At 40.7% G+C, this 15142-nt stretch overlaps 1 long non-coding RNA gene across 1 annotated transcript in view; it reads left to right on the top strand.

Annotated features, from left to right (window-relative positions):
* LOC141278775 (uncharacterized) overlaps positions 1–15142 on the top strand; it is a 27187-nt gene extending 12045 nt beyond the window's left edge. Inside the window, exons 3-4 of the long non-coding RNA XR_012331972.1 lie at positions 13159–13271; positions 14803–15142. This is a non-coding gene — a long non-coding RNA (uncharacterized lncRNA). The remainder of the gene's footprint in view (positions 1–13158; positions 13272–14802) is intronic.

The following is a 15142-nucleotide window of genomic DNA, read 5'->3' as shown; positions in this document are numbered from 1 at the left end:
AATTGCTCAGGCCAGAAACCTCAGCATCATCGCTGAGTCCTCTTTCTCTCATGCCCCACATTCAATCTGTCAGCAAATCCTGGCAGCTCTATCTTTAAAATATATCCAGAATTCTTACCACTGAAAAAATTACAAGGCAGCCATTAAAAACAACATGCAAGACATTTTACTTAAAAACATGGAGTGGAAAGTGGCATTCAAGTCCTATGTGTAATGTGATTCCAACAATGAAAATATGCTTCAATGAAGATTTGAAAGAAAGCCTCCAAATTATATCCTTAAAAAGCCACAGAGATATTTTCATATTGTCTCATATTTTTCTTTGAAAATATTTATCAAGCTATAAAACTTCTGGGAAGATTTCAGTGTTTATAGTACTGATGGATGTTTATGGAGCACAGTACTATCTTAAATAGCCCTTTAACATCAGTGGGGAAAGGAGCCCATATTTCTGGAGACTTTAACTTGTACCACATGCTGTGCTAATTGTTTTGCACATACTATCTCATTTAATTCTCTCACCCTTTTAAAAAAACAGCTTTATTGAGGCATAATTGACAAACAATAAATGTTTACAATGTTTAATGTATAATTTGATGTTTTGGCATACATATACACCCGTGAAACAAGCACCAAATCAGGATGGGGGCAGATCCACCACCTGAGAGGTCTCTTTGTTCCCCACCCCTCCCTGCTTCCCAGCTCCCCAAGCAACCATTGATCTACTCTCTGTCACTGTAGATTGGTTGGCATTTTCCACAGCTTTATATAAATAGAATCATACATTATGTCCTTTTTTTTTTAAGTCAGGCTACTTCTGAATGATCTTTTTATGTCTTATTCACATCTTATAGCTGAAGAAAGAAATTCATAGGAGTTATATAACTTTCCTAAAATCATACAGTAATAAGAGATGAACCTGGAATTTCACTCCATGTCTGCTTGTCACCTCTACATGTTAAAAGTGAAGCTCCAAATGGTTAAAGGAATTGCCAAAAGTTATAATACCAGTGACTGGCCAGAGTAAGACAGAAACCCACTGTGCCACATGCCTCTTGGTTATTTATGTGGCTGTTGGAAAGAGCATTAGGACTCCTTCTAGATTTCACTAAGGCCACATTTTTCAGAAGCCCAGCCATTAACCTGACCTTGATGATGGCCTTGGACAGAAGATCCAATGTGGTGTGCTTGGCAAAAGCTTCCTTCAACACAGTGTCTTTCAATTTGTCAGAACAAAGAAATCTATTTCTCTAGAAACTGCCTTTGATTTCCCTTGAATTGCTGTCCTCTTCAGAAGATACCTGAACTGAGAGTAAAGGGAACCGCTTGTAGTTTGGGTCCCTCCCCGTCCCTCCCTCCCCTCCCTCCCTTCTCTGCTCCTTACTCCTCCCTCCCTCTCCTCCTTCCTTTCCTTTTTTTTCCCCTCCATTTCTATTCTTCATAGTATTCATTTGCAGTGAATCTTCATCATTACTTTTGTTACCACTGCTTTATACTCTAGGTGGCCTAGACTGCCAGAGTAATGCATGGGATTGGAATCAAAATGCTCGGTTTGTGATTCTCTAAAACTGCCACATTGTTACAGCCTGATTTCCAATTAATATATTTATATTTATTATTATTTACGTATATTTATTAGGCTTATATGATGTCTTTGTATCTACAAGATCACATAAGTTTTAGTATCTGTGAAGTTTAATTAGTGGGTTAGGAGTTGTTTACATATCAAAAAACAAGCTTAAAAAGATGGAAAACAGTTTATATAATAAGCAGTAAGATGATACCCTGAAAAAGATATTAAAATTATTGAATGCTTGTCAGAAAGGCCTTCATAGAGTTTCTTTTAAATTTTTTATTGAAATATAATTGATTTACAATATCGTGTAAGTTTCAGGTGTATAGCACAGCAATTCAGTTATACGTGTATGTATATATGTATTTTTCAGATTCTTTTCCCTTATAGTTATTACATAATATTGAGTATAGTTCCCTGTGCTGTACAGTAGGTCCTTGTTGGTTATCTGTTTTATACATAGTAGTGTGTATATGTTAATCCCAGCCTCCCAGTTTATCCCTACCCCTACCCCCTTTCCCCTTTGGTAACCATAAGTTTGTTTTCTGTGTCTGTGAGTATCTTTCTGTTTTGGAAATAAGTTCATTTGTGTCTTTTTTTTCTTTTAGATTCTACATATAAGCGATATCATATGATATTTGTCTTTCTCTGTCTGACTTCACTTAGTATCATAATTTCTAGGTTAATTCATATTGCTGCAAATGGCATTATTTCATTCTTTTTTACGGCTGAGTATATTCCAGTGTGTGTGTGTGTGTGTGTGTGTGTGTGTGTGTGTGTGTGTATGTACACACACACACACATCATTTTTTTGGCTGTGAGGGCATGTGGGGTCTTAGCGTGGCACGTGGGATCTTAGTTCCCTGACCAGGGGTTGAACCGTGCCCTCTGCGTTGGAAGATTGGAGTCTTAACCACTGGACTGCCAGGGAATTCCCTACCACATCTTCTTTATACATTCATCTGTCGATGGACATTTAGGTTGTTTCCATGTCTTGGCTATTGTAAATAGTGCTGCAATGAATATGGGGGTGCGTGTATCTTTTCGAATTACAGTTTTCTCTGGATGTTTACCCAGGAGTGGGATTGCAGGATCATATGGTAGCTCTATTTTTAGTTCTTTAAGGAACCTCCATACTGTTCTGCATAGTGGCTACACCAATTTACATTCCTACCAACAGTGTAGGAGTGATCCCTTTCCTCCACACCCTCTCCAGCATTTATTGTTGTAGACTTTTTGATGATGGCCATTCTGACTGGTGTGAGGTGATATCTGGTTGTAGTTTTGATTTGCATTTCTTTAATAATTAGCGGTGTTGAGCATCTTTTCATGTGCCTTTTGGCCATCTGTACTTCACAGTGTTTTAAATCATCTGTTTAAAATTGATATTAAGGACTTCCCTGGTGGTGCAGTGGATAAAAATCTGCCTGCCAATGCAGGGGACATGGGTTCGATCCCTGGTCCAGGAAGATCCCACATGCCACAGAGCAACTAAGCCCGTGTGCCACAACTACTGAGCCCACGTGCCACAACTACTGAAGCCCTCATGCCTAGAGCCCATGCTCTGCAACAAGAGAAGCCACCACAATGAGAAGCCCGCACACTGCAACGAAGAGTAGCCCCCATTCGCCACAACTAGAGAAAAGCCCATGAGCAGCAATGAAGACCCAATGCAGCCAAGAATAAATAAAATAAAACTGATTTTAATTGTGTGTAACTATTGTACTCTGTGCATGTAAACTTAAATGTTAGAAACCATGTGTTTTGACAAAATTTCTGAAGCTCTTGGCTAACTTACCTATGAAAAATAATGTTTTATATCCACCAGGGCAAAGTTTTTAAGGAGATACAACAAACTGTGACAGCAGCTCCCATATCACAAATGCAAGCTAGAATACTCTGGGGAAATATATCAATATGAATGTTAATTGATACATGAGACTGACTTATAAAACTGCAAGCCGGAAAGGGATAGAAATCATCTTTAGAGTCTGGCTATATATGCCTCATATTCTTGGATTTATGCCCAGCAACTCAGCAGAGTAGGAAGAAAGTACTAAAGCATTTTTTAATTGATGATATTGATGAGTGAGGGATAAGTCAACTTCCATCCTTTCTCATGAAAAATTCGAGGCTATAGGTTTGAGGTTGTATTTATGAGACCCTGAAACAGCATTTAAATCTTTTTTTTTACAGGCAGATGAACAGTATACATCGAACCTGGCAAATTTTTAATAAAGAAATAAAATGTTACCTTTACAAAGAGATTCTTTATAACTTCTAGACTTGTAAAACCTGCTTGTTCTTATCTCTAATATTTTCATACTTATCTGTTATTTGTTTTCATGTAGCATACCAGGCCTAGGAGGATATATCCAGGGCAAAATTTATGTAAGTGATAAGAGAGAACTAAATACAGCATGGTAAAAGAGAGAAGTCAAAGTTTTTAATTTAAAATATCCAGCTGAAAAATATGAAATCAAGGGAACAAAAGTATCAAGTGAACATTAGGGTAAAAGGTGGGAAATGAAATGTTCTAATTCAGGCAGGATTTCAGCTCTTTTTGACTTCAGTGACATTTAATTCTGGAGATAGCAAGTTCCTGTGTCTCTCTATTTTTATATGTCCCACATTATCTGAGCACAAAGAGTAGAGAAGACACAGAGTGTGGAGGTAGGTGTGGATATACCCACATATTTTCCGTTCCTTTGGTGGTTATTTCACCTGCCTGAACTTCGCTTTTCCCACATGTTAAGATGAGGCTTCTCACAGTACACACCTCACAGAGTGTTGCTGGGATTAAGCTAGTTCATGCATGTAAAGTGCTTAGCAAATAAGCCCTCAAATATGTCAGACATTACAAAGGGAAGGTATAGAAACGTATTATAAATTGGTCTGGTGGAACTCCAGTTTCTTTCCTTTTCTTGCCTTGGTCCGATGGTTGAAGGCTGTTTCCTTGTCTTGTTCAAAGCAACCATCACCAGCTCTGCTCATCAAACTCTCCAACGCACATCAAACTTTCCCACCTCAGCACCTCTTACAGAGAAGGAACTTGAACTCTGGGGACCCTCAGTTGCCTGCCTCAGGAGAGACATGCCTTTTGAGATCGTGTATTTCGTCTAAAATTTTTGCCCATCTTGTACCCTACTTCATAATACATGTGCATAATGTAACATATTTACCGCAAATTTTCTGACACATTTGTCACTCCAGGAGGATGTGGGTTTATCCTATGATTTCCAATAACTCCTAGAATGTGGTTCCATGTTCCAAGAGTATAAAAACCCAGAGACCGACTCCCAGCCCTCAGGATCTGTTTAGTTAGGAAGAACTAATGAAGGCAGATCCTTTGTCCAAAGCAGGAATTTGGCCACTCTGGCAAGCATGGTTTCACATTTCCTGATGCTGCCTCTCTCAGGGGCATTTTGCAGGGGGAGGCGGTTGTCTTAGGTTGGGTTCTAAACAAGCAGAGCCAGAAGAGGAATTCAGTGCACGATGATTTGTTGATGGAAAAGCATTTCTCCGGGAAAAGCCTTTAAAGGAGGGAAGGAAGCAAAATAAAGGGAAAGAGCCAGGCGGGGATGTGGTCTCAGGTAAAGTCTGACTTGGCCTGATCCACAGGGGAACGCTGCGGAGCATGAACCACCCTGCAGAACCGTTCTTCCTCTGGGACAAGGCAGCGGCCTTTGTGCCTCTCAGTTGTTGGCTGTGCTGTCTTGCTGGGCTGTGTGAATGCTCCATCACGCCGGCAACATCCAGCTTGTATGGTTGGGGACACAATCAGTGGATGCCTCCGTCTTGACCTCACTCCCACATTTCCTTTGCTATAAAGTGGGTCTTGGCCTGCTGTGTTCCCACGCCAGGAGGAATCAGACAAGCCATAAGTCCTCAGATAGCGGTGTGGGATGAAGCCTTGCCGGCAGGAAAGGCAAAGCCATACCAACAATACATGCCTGTTTCTATGAGAATGAACTGCTGGCACTCTCACGATGGAAGGAGGTCAATGTAGTCAACATGCTGCCACCACATGACTGGTTGGTCTCCCTGGGGAATGGCACCATGACAAGGGCTCACCAAAGCATTCAGTGTGCCAGCACCTTGTGGTCATCTGGCCTTATCAACATAATATTGTCACTGTAATGGGTCAGCATGACGTCCTGTGGGATGTCCAGAAAGTCTAGACCTCTTCACACTGTGTTATGATAGAAGATGAGAAAAGAAGCATAGCCCTGGGGCTAAACCATAAGTGTATATTGTTGCCAATTCTATGTGAATGCAAACTGTTTCTGCCCTTCTTTTTGGATTGGAATAGAAAAATACACATTTGTTAAATCAATGACTGCACACCATGTAACTGGGGCCATAGTCATTTGTTCCAGCAGAGATACCACATCTGACAGGCAGTTACGGTAAAGCTACTACTTGTGGTCTACAGTCATCTTCCAGGATCCATTTGGTTTTTGCAGGGGGTGGACCGCTGAATTGGAGACATTATGGGGACCACCACTTCTGCATTCTTTGGATCCTGAAGGGTGGCGTTAATCTCCACCATCACCCACTCTCAGACTATGATATTGTTTTTGATTTACTATCTTAGCCAAGGAATTATGGTTTCAGACCTCTTAGCCCACAGGCCAAGGACCCAATGAGGGGATTGCATCAGCAGCCAGATATGTAAATTCCTATTTTACGTTTGAGAATCAGAGAAATGATCACTGGGTGAGTTTGCAAACCTAGTGGACCCACTGTAAGCCAGGCCTTGGTCAGATCTCCTTTTATTACTCCAACAGGGGCTGTGATAAGGTAGCAATTCAATTCAGAGCCTGTGTCCAATAGTCCTTGAAAGGTCTGTATATTACCTTTTCCGCAGTGTACATTTATGTAAGTAAATATCCATGGGTCCCTTTTAAGAGGGACCCAGGTTATCATTACCATGCATACTCACCATGGTGCTGCAGGATTCTTATTCCTGGGGACTCAGTCAATGAGTCTAGGTCTGAAAACAATCTGATCCTGAAACCAGGCAAGGAATTGTAACTTCTTATTGGGGTGCCCTCTCTTAGGCTTGTGGTCTCCTAAAAAGTGCTACTTCCCTGCTTGCCCAGAGGTCCAATCCATGTGAAATCATATTCATACTCCCACTGCAGATTGGTAGAATCCAAACTTCCTTTACTTTCTGCACCTCCCACCAAACCCTAAGTTCCAGGAACACTGAACTTTTAGCGTTCTCAAAATAGACAATGCCCTTGCAGGTTTCCAGATACCAATTATACTCTCAATATTGGTTGTATCCTCCTAGTAAGTTTCCACTCTTCCTTCAAGACAAAGACAAAATGTCTCTTCTGTGAAGCCCATCCCTCACTCCCTACCACTGTGCTCCTATAACCCTCTTTTATTCCTTGATTGTACATTTATCACACGGTATGAGAATTATCTGCTTACATGTGAGGGCTTGATAGCAGAGTCTGCCTTAATTCTCTTCCTATTGTAATTGAGCAGGACCCTATAGGGCCTTCCCGGGACAGACCTCTACCCCTCTGCTTTAGCTCCTTTCTGAAGTACCTAGATAATAATATCTAATGCATATTTCCTGAGTTTTTCAGATGCTAAAACCACCACCAAATGGAAGAAATTAACTGCTTGATGATCTTGAGCTCGTAGCCCCCAGACCTTCTGGCACCTAAGGATTGATCACCATCAACCAATCAGAGAATTGTGCAGGAGGTGATCACCTACCCTGGGATGCCCCTCCCTCACCTTGCCTTTAAAAATGCTTTGCTGTAACCCTTCAGGGTGTCGGAGGTTTTGAACACCCGTCCTCCTTTCTCGTCCCTGTAATAATCCTTTGTCTGCTCCAAGCTCCGTTTCAGTTTGTTTGGCCTCACTGTGTGTGGAACACACAAACTTGCGTTTGGTAACACTATCCCCTCATCTTGGCATGCTTCAGCACCTGAGTTGGAGCTCAATAAATGTGTGCTGAATTAATTAAGCTTCCTTCTTAGCCAACTGTCTTCAAAGTGGCTGTGACTAGTACAGGGCAGTGTGAGTGGTCTTAATTAGCCCTATTTTGCAAAATTCATGTGCTCAATTTTCTTCTTCTCATATGTTAATTTTATAATTGCACTTATTACATGTTTTATAGATGATACCTGGGAATGAGATCCCCATCATCTCTATTCCCACAAAGATTTCAAAATAAAATTTTACCTGATATTTATTTATTTATTTTTAATTTATTTATTATTTGGCTGTGTTGGGTCTTCGTTGCTGTGCACGGGCTTTCTCTAGTTGCAGCGAGTGGGGGCTGCTCTTTTTTTTTTAAATATATTTTGTTTTTTTAAATAAGTTTATTTATTTATTTATGGCTGTGTTGGGTCTTCATTTCTGTGTGAGAGCTTTCTCTAGTTGCGGCGAGCAGGGGGCCACTCTTCATCGCGGTGCGTGGGCCTCTCACCGTTGCGGCCTCTCTTGTTGCGGAGCACAGGCTCCAGACGCGCAGGCTCAGTAGCTGTGGCTCACGGACCCATTTTCTCCACGGCATGTGGGATCTTCCCAGACCAGGGCTTGAACCCATGTGCCCTGCGTTGGCAGGCAGATTCTCAACCACTGCGCCACCAGGGAAGCCCGGGGCTACTCTTCATTGCGGTGCATGGGCTTTTCATTGTGGTGGCTTCTTTTGTTGTGGAGCACAGGCTCTAGGCGCGCGGGCTTCAGTAGTTGTGGCATGGGGGCTCAGTAGTTGTGGCTCATGGGCTCAGTAGTTGTGGCTTGCAGGCTCAGTAGTTGTGGCGCACGGGCTTGGTTGCTCCACGGCATGTGGGATCTTCCCGGACCAGGGCTTGAACCCGTGACCCCTGCATTGGCAGGCGGATTCCCAACCACTGCGCCACCAGGGAAGTCCTTACCTGATATTTAAACAAGAAAAAATCCACACATAATGGATATAATCAATCTTATGTTAGAAGAAGGCCAGATATTGTCTGTAAATGTGTAAATGAGGAATGGGTTTGCCAAGAAACTTCAGTTTAGGTGGTCAGCAGGTCAAATGCAGGAGGGAGGATTGGAATTTGATTATGATTAATATGTTCCTAGTGTTCTAATAAAATCAGTCTGAAAAAGCGTGGCCTAGCATAAACCAGGAAGCCCCAAAAGCCAGAAGGTGGCAGAATCCCTCCCAGCCCTGCCCATGCCTACAGCCTGACCCCTGAATTGGAGTCCTCCAGTGCCCGTGGCAGGGGTCCACCTGCTGCCATCTGATACACCACTCTCATCCCTTCTTCTGATTCCACCAGACCTAGCAAATGACCTTCTGCTTGTATATAATTTGGTTTCTATCACATCGTACTGAGCGTGATAGTTGCAGTTCTTACTATAAATTAAGTAATCTGCCGGTGTGGTGAATATGAAGTATTAACTCTAAAGTATTCTGACCAAGCTAAGTCTCTGTGACTAAAAGCTGGAACTCTGATCCAGGTTTGGCAGCCAGCCTGCCTCTACCCGGGGGAACCTTACCTTCTCTCAAACCACTACATATATGACGGTTTCCTAAGCATATGTATCTTCTTCTACGTGGGGTCCCTTAGGACTCATATGTTTCCTTATTGTATTACTTTCTTTCTGAGTATACATCTTGTCTCTTCCTTTAGATCAGTGTTCTTCAAGTATTTTTGGCTAGCATGGACTACATTTATACACTTTTATTACATGTATAAACAATGTACCCCCCTCACACATTTTTTTTTTTTTTCGGTACGCAGGCCTCTCACTGTTGTGGCCTCTCCCATTGTGGAGCAAAGGCTCCGAACACGCAGGCTCAGCGACCATGGCTCACAGTCCTAGTCGCTCTGCAGCATGTGGGATCTTCCCGGACCAGGGCACGAACCCGTGTCCCCTGCATCGGCAGGCGGACTCTCAACCACTGCGTCACTTGGGAAGCCCTCCCCTCACACATTTTTAAATTGACATCTAAAATTTTTTTTCTCAAGTTTAAAGCAATGCAAAGAATATAATTTCTGGTGCATTAGATATATTTATAAAGTATTATTCTTTTAAATGTATTCAAAAGAATTAAATATCACAGCAATTTGATACTCACTATCATGTATTTTTAATATACTTAAGCCAGCTGTTCATTAATAGTTGGAAATCTTATATTGTCCCTTTTTGCTCTTTATTTCATATTTCCATTCCATTTCTCCCAGAAAATTTTATCCTAGTGTAATGTATTTTTGTCCCTAACAGTATTTCATTTATCATTCTAGCATAATTCTCTGCAATACAGAAATTAAATTTTATTTTTATTTCCTGTGACCTAAGTCTGTAAATATTTTAAAGTATCTCCTAGTTTGAGTCACTATTACTACCAGCAGATTATTAATTAAAGTACCATACATATGTTACAAATTTTTTTTTTTTTTTTTTTTTTTTTGCAGTATGCAGGCCTCTCACTGTTGTGGCCTCTCCCGTTGCGGAGCACGGGCTCCGGATGCGTAGGCTCAGCGGCCATGGCTCACAGGCCCAGCCACTCCACATCATGTGGGATCTTCCCAGACCAGGGCATGAACCCATGTTCCCTGCATCGGCAGGCGGACTCTCAACCACTGCGCCACCAGGGAAGCCCATATGTTACAAATTTTATGAATAATTATTAAACATAAAAAGTAAAAATGTTTTTGGAAGTGCATCTCAATGAGATGAATGAGGCTGCATTTAAAAAAATTAATTTATGTATTTTGGATGAATAAAGGTACTACTATTGCTAGAAGGTTTAATAGTAATGATAGTAAAACTTTTTCTTCTACTATTGAGACAGGGCTTGACATCAATTCCATTCGTTTTTCGGTGTTACAGATATAGCTTGGAGAAACCTTATTCACATGAAAAGAATAGATGGGAATGGAAGGAATTCTGTTGTACCAATGCCACTACAATTTTTGCACTTCATCTAAGTTATATGCCAAAATCATATAAAGATTATATTCAGTCATCTATTAGCTGATGATTCATTCCTTCAATTTTAACTGCAAAGAATCAGAATCACAGGACTTGTACACCAACACAGCTTTTATAGTCTTTAACGACTTCAGCACTGCTGGCAGCATGTTGAACTGTACCTTTGCTTAGTTTTACACCTGAGGAAATACACCAGAGTTAGAATCAGGTTGGGACAGACACGTGCCTTTCTTTTGTAAAGAAGATGAAGAGTGACCGTGAAAGGGAAGATGGGAAGGAGGACCAGCCTGACACAGATACCTTCCCAGGCTGACTTTTAGGAAGGATCTTTCTCTCATTGAAGCGGTTGTGAGGATTGGGGAATAGAAGCTACTGTGCTCATCACAGAGTTTTTTAGCTACTTTATGTACAGACCCTGGTTAAAAGAACTTACCCACTTTAATTTTTTTTCTTTTTTTTTACTTTTTGGGTTAATCTCTCCTAATTTCTATCTGTGTTTTCTCCAGTCTAAGAGAATTGGACATATCTGTGAATAATTATAACCAGCTAGGGAGACATATAGTAGCTTGAGGGTATAGAGGCTGTTTCTACATGTTTAACAAATGTAATTATCTGACATTATTTTTAGAGGACATTCAATTGGTTCATGTAGTGGACATGTGTTGTTTTTGCCTACTTAGCATTCATTCCCCTTTTATTAACAGCACATCCTTTTTATGGGGAGGGGAAAGACACCCTCACTAGTTCCCAGCCGTTTGCTTTGGTGGGGCTGGACTCCCTCACTCCCTGACGTTTCTGGCTTCATGATGGGCAGGAGCCTTAAGCCAGGCTCTCAATTCCAGGACTTTGGCCAAAGCTGCTGGGATTACTGGCCAGGAGAGTGCAGTCTGGAGCAGCTGGATGCCATAATGGGGAGAGGCTCTACCAGAGGGTGATTCAGCCCAGACAGAAGCAGGGAGGCAGGACATGGAGCTGGAGAAAGACCCAGTTCTGATGATATCCTGGGAATCCACTGGTCCCAGTCATCACCAGCCTACACCCAAACTCTCTAGTTATATGTGCCAATGCATTCTCTCTTTTGCCCTAGTCTGCTCTGGCCCTATAACTCAAAGTACCGTGACTAATGTGGTGGTGGTCCTCTTCAATAAAAGTCTTTCTACTCCGCAACACCAATGAAAAAGTGGGAATTATTTTGTAAATATAGATTATTGTATGAGGTATATATCTACACTCTTGAATACAGTGAAAAAGTATTATTTCTTTATTTTCAGTGTACTTATGTAAAAATTTTTTTTAAATTGTGGTACAATATGCATAACATGAAATTTTTCTTCTTAACCGTTTTTAAGTGTATAGTTCAGTGGCATTAAGTACGTTCACACTGTTGTGCACCCGTCACCACTGTCCATCTCTAGAACTCTTTTCATCTTGCAAAAATGAAACTCTGAAAATATAACTCCTTATTTCCCCCTCCTCTAAACCCCTGGCAGCAGCTTTAATTATATTATACACATAGAAGACTGTGTGAGGCTAACACCTGAGGGAAATTGTACTCTAAAATGTGAGACATTTATTGTGCCTCTCTTGTTACTGCAAATGACATTTGGGGGATCCATTTATCAGATGTGCTGTTCGTTCTACATATTGTTGCAAAATCAATACTGAAATAAAATGGAGGTAAAATAACTCTGAACCTAGGGAGGTTTTTTTTTTAGTGTGTGTCATCAATGTGTCTCCTCAGAAAAAGACGATAATGTTTTGCAAGAATGTTTTAGACTTTATTTTGTCTTTGATACCTTCGACAATCTCTAAAGTTTAGAGACATTAGTTTATGTTAATAAAAGTTTTTCTGTATGCTCTTTATCTATTTTGAAAGGTCTTTATTTGGAGTGGATGGGTGTATTGGTTTCTTAGGGCTGCCATAATGAAATACCACAAACTGGATGGCTCAAAACAACAAAAATTTATTCCTTCACAGTTCTGGAGGGTAGGTGTCAGCAGGGCTGGTTCGTTCTGAGGGCTCTGAGGGGGAATCTGTTCTACACTCCTCTCTTGGTGTTCCTGGCTTGATGTCATCTCTCCAATCTCTGTCAGGTTTAGTTGTTTTCTATTTTTTTGTTGTTGATGTTTTCAGGCCACCTTGTTTTACTAGGGTTATAAATTAGTACAAAAATGGATACTTTCAGGTAACCAACTGTGTCATCCCAGGATTACATTACAACATGGATATAGAGTTGACAGGTCTTACCCAACTTTGACATTCTTGTACCCTGGGGGTGAGTGGGTGTTTAACAAAGTTTTTCTTTTTTTATTGAAATATAGTTGATTTACAGTGTAGTATTAGTTTCAAGTATATAGCAAAGTGATTCAGATCTATCTATCTATATATAGATATATCTATATCTATCTATATATTCTTTTTTAGATTCTTTTCCATTACAGGTTATTACAAGATATTGAGTATAGTTCCCTGTGCTATACTGTTGTTTTTTAAATGATGAAAACAGGAGCCAGTGTGTTTGTTTTCTGATGACTATAATCCAACAGGAACTTTACCACTCTAACATATATAATGTTTAGTGTTGGCTTTCTTTACTGTAAGCTCTGCTGACTTTTGATGGTTTATGTTGCAGGACAACTGACCCAGTGCGGAAGAGCCTTAAAAGCTAAGGAGCTCTCTCCTTCAGGACCAAGGATGGCTTCAGTTCCAGGGATGCTACAGTTTATAAGCAGCTAAATACTAGCTGTAGGTACTTTTGGTACCTTATAAACTAGTAATAGAGTTCAACAAAATGTTTTCTGCACTAAAGTTTCGTAGATACTACAATTCTTACAAAGAAGGTTTTGAAACCGTGCATAATCATGGCAGAGTAGATGGGCTATCCTGGGGTAACAAACAACCCCTCAAATCCCAGTGGCTTAAAACAGCAGTGGTTTACCACCTGCTCACACTACATGTCCAAAGAAGGTCAGAGGGAGGCTCTGCTCACTATAGCCCCTCAAGGATCCGGGCTGAAGGAGGTATCACCTGGACATGAGCACAAGGCATATTAGTTCTTAAAGTTTCCGCTTGGCACTGACACACATCATTTCCACTCATGTTTCACTGGACAAAGCAAGTCATATGGCGATACTTGATTTAAAAGGAGGGTGGGAAATGTAGTTCCACCATATTCCCAGGAGGAGGACAACTGGAATATTTGTGGACAGGCCTAATGTCTACCACACCCTGAGTGGCAGATGGGTATTTAATGCAAAGCAATTCTGGTTATTGGAACCATTCCAACTTAGTAGCATAGAAAAGGGACCCCAATGTCAGTTGGTCAGACTTTGGAGATGGGTGGCAGGTTCTCAAATGTCTTTCCTCTGCTTCCTTATATTCTTGCCAGGTTATCTACTATCTGATATTCTATGTTCACTTTTCCTGTAAGAACTATACGGTGATTTGATGGTACTCTAAAATTTCTTCTATTTCAATATTCTTTTACAATAACTTCCGAACAATTACAGTTGCCAATGAGTTCTCTAATCTAGATTCTACCTGCACTTTTGATCCTTTTCACCCACATCTGGGACTTCTTATTTATTTACTTTAAGTAACCTCTGGTCGGAGAATTGCATAGAACTCAGTTCTGCCACTCATTTGTATACATTTAGGTAAGTTACTTAACCTACATCTCCAAGGCTCAACTGCCTTACCTATGAAGTCAAATAATAATTGTTCTTACCTCCTAGGGTATTTTGAGTATTAAATGAGGTGATATTTGTAAATACTACCTAATATGGATATTAGCTAAATCTGACAAAATGCCAGCACCTTAGTGACCCACTTAATTTTCATAACAACTCTATGAGGTAAATATTATTATTACCCTCATTTTATATATGAGGAAATTGAGGCACAGAAAGTTAAATAACTTGCCCAGAGACACATAACCAGTAAGTGGTGGATCAGAAAGGCAACACCAGACAGTCTGTGCCAAAGACCATCGTCTTAACCTCTGTTTTCAGTGGAGTGGGACATAGTAAATGCTCATTTTTATTTTATGAATCTTATTATTATCGTTTGTCTAAAATGAAACCCTATAGTTTTCTCATGGAAAAAAGTTAAAACCTCTTCTTTCTTGAAAAATATGATATTTGATAAAAATGCATGAATTCTTCTAATATTATTTAATGAAAAATAAACCGTAAGAAACACAATGGCATCTGTCTTGGTCTCTCCTGGTCTGTCTTGGCCTCTCTCTCTCTCCCTCCTGCCCTTTCTCTTGGATCAGTTGCTCTAGGGGAATCCAGCGGACACGTCCCATGTCATGAAGATACTCAGGCTTCTCACATGAGGAGGAACTGAAGTCTCTGGCCAACATCCAGGTAGACACTGAGGACTGCCAAAAATCATGTGAGCAAGTGTGGAAGCAGATTTTCCCCAGTCCAGCTTTCAGATGACTGCAGTCCCAGCTAACAGCTTGACTGCGATCTCATGAGAGAATCCAGCTAAGATGCACCCAGATGCTTTCCCCAAAGAAATGGTGAGACAATAAGTGGTTGTGATTTTCAGCTGCAAGGGGTAATTTGTTACATGGCAATTCATAAGGAAAACAGACATTGGTACCTGGA

The sequence above is a fragment of the Tursiops truncatus genome, chromosome 5 (assembly GCF_011762595.2).
Source record: "Tursiops truncatus isolate mTurTru1 chromosome 5, mTurTru1.mat.Y, whole genome shotgun sequence".
NCBI classification, from domain to species: Eukaryota; Metazoa; Chordata; class Mammalia; order Artiodactyla; family Delphinidae; genus Tursiops; species Tursiops truncatus.
The sequence above is the reverse complement of the archived record's forward strand: the minus strand, read 5'-3'. Positions and strand labels throughout refer to the sequence as shown.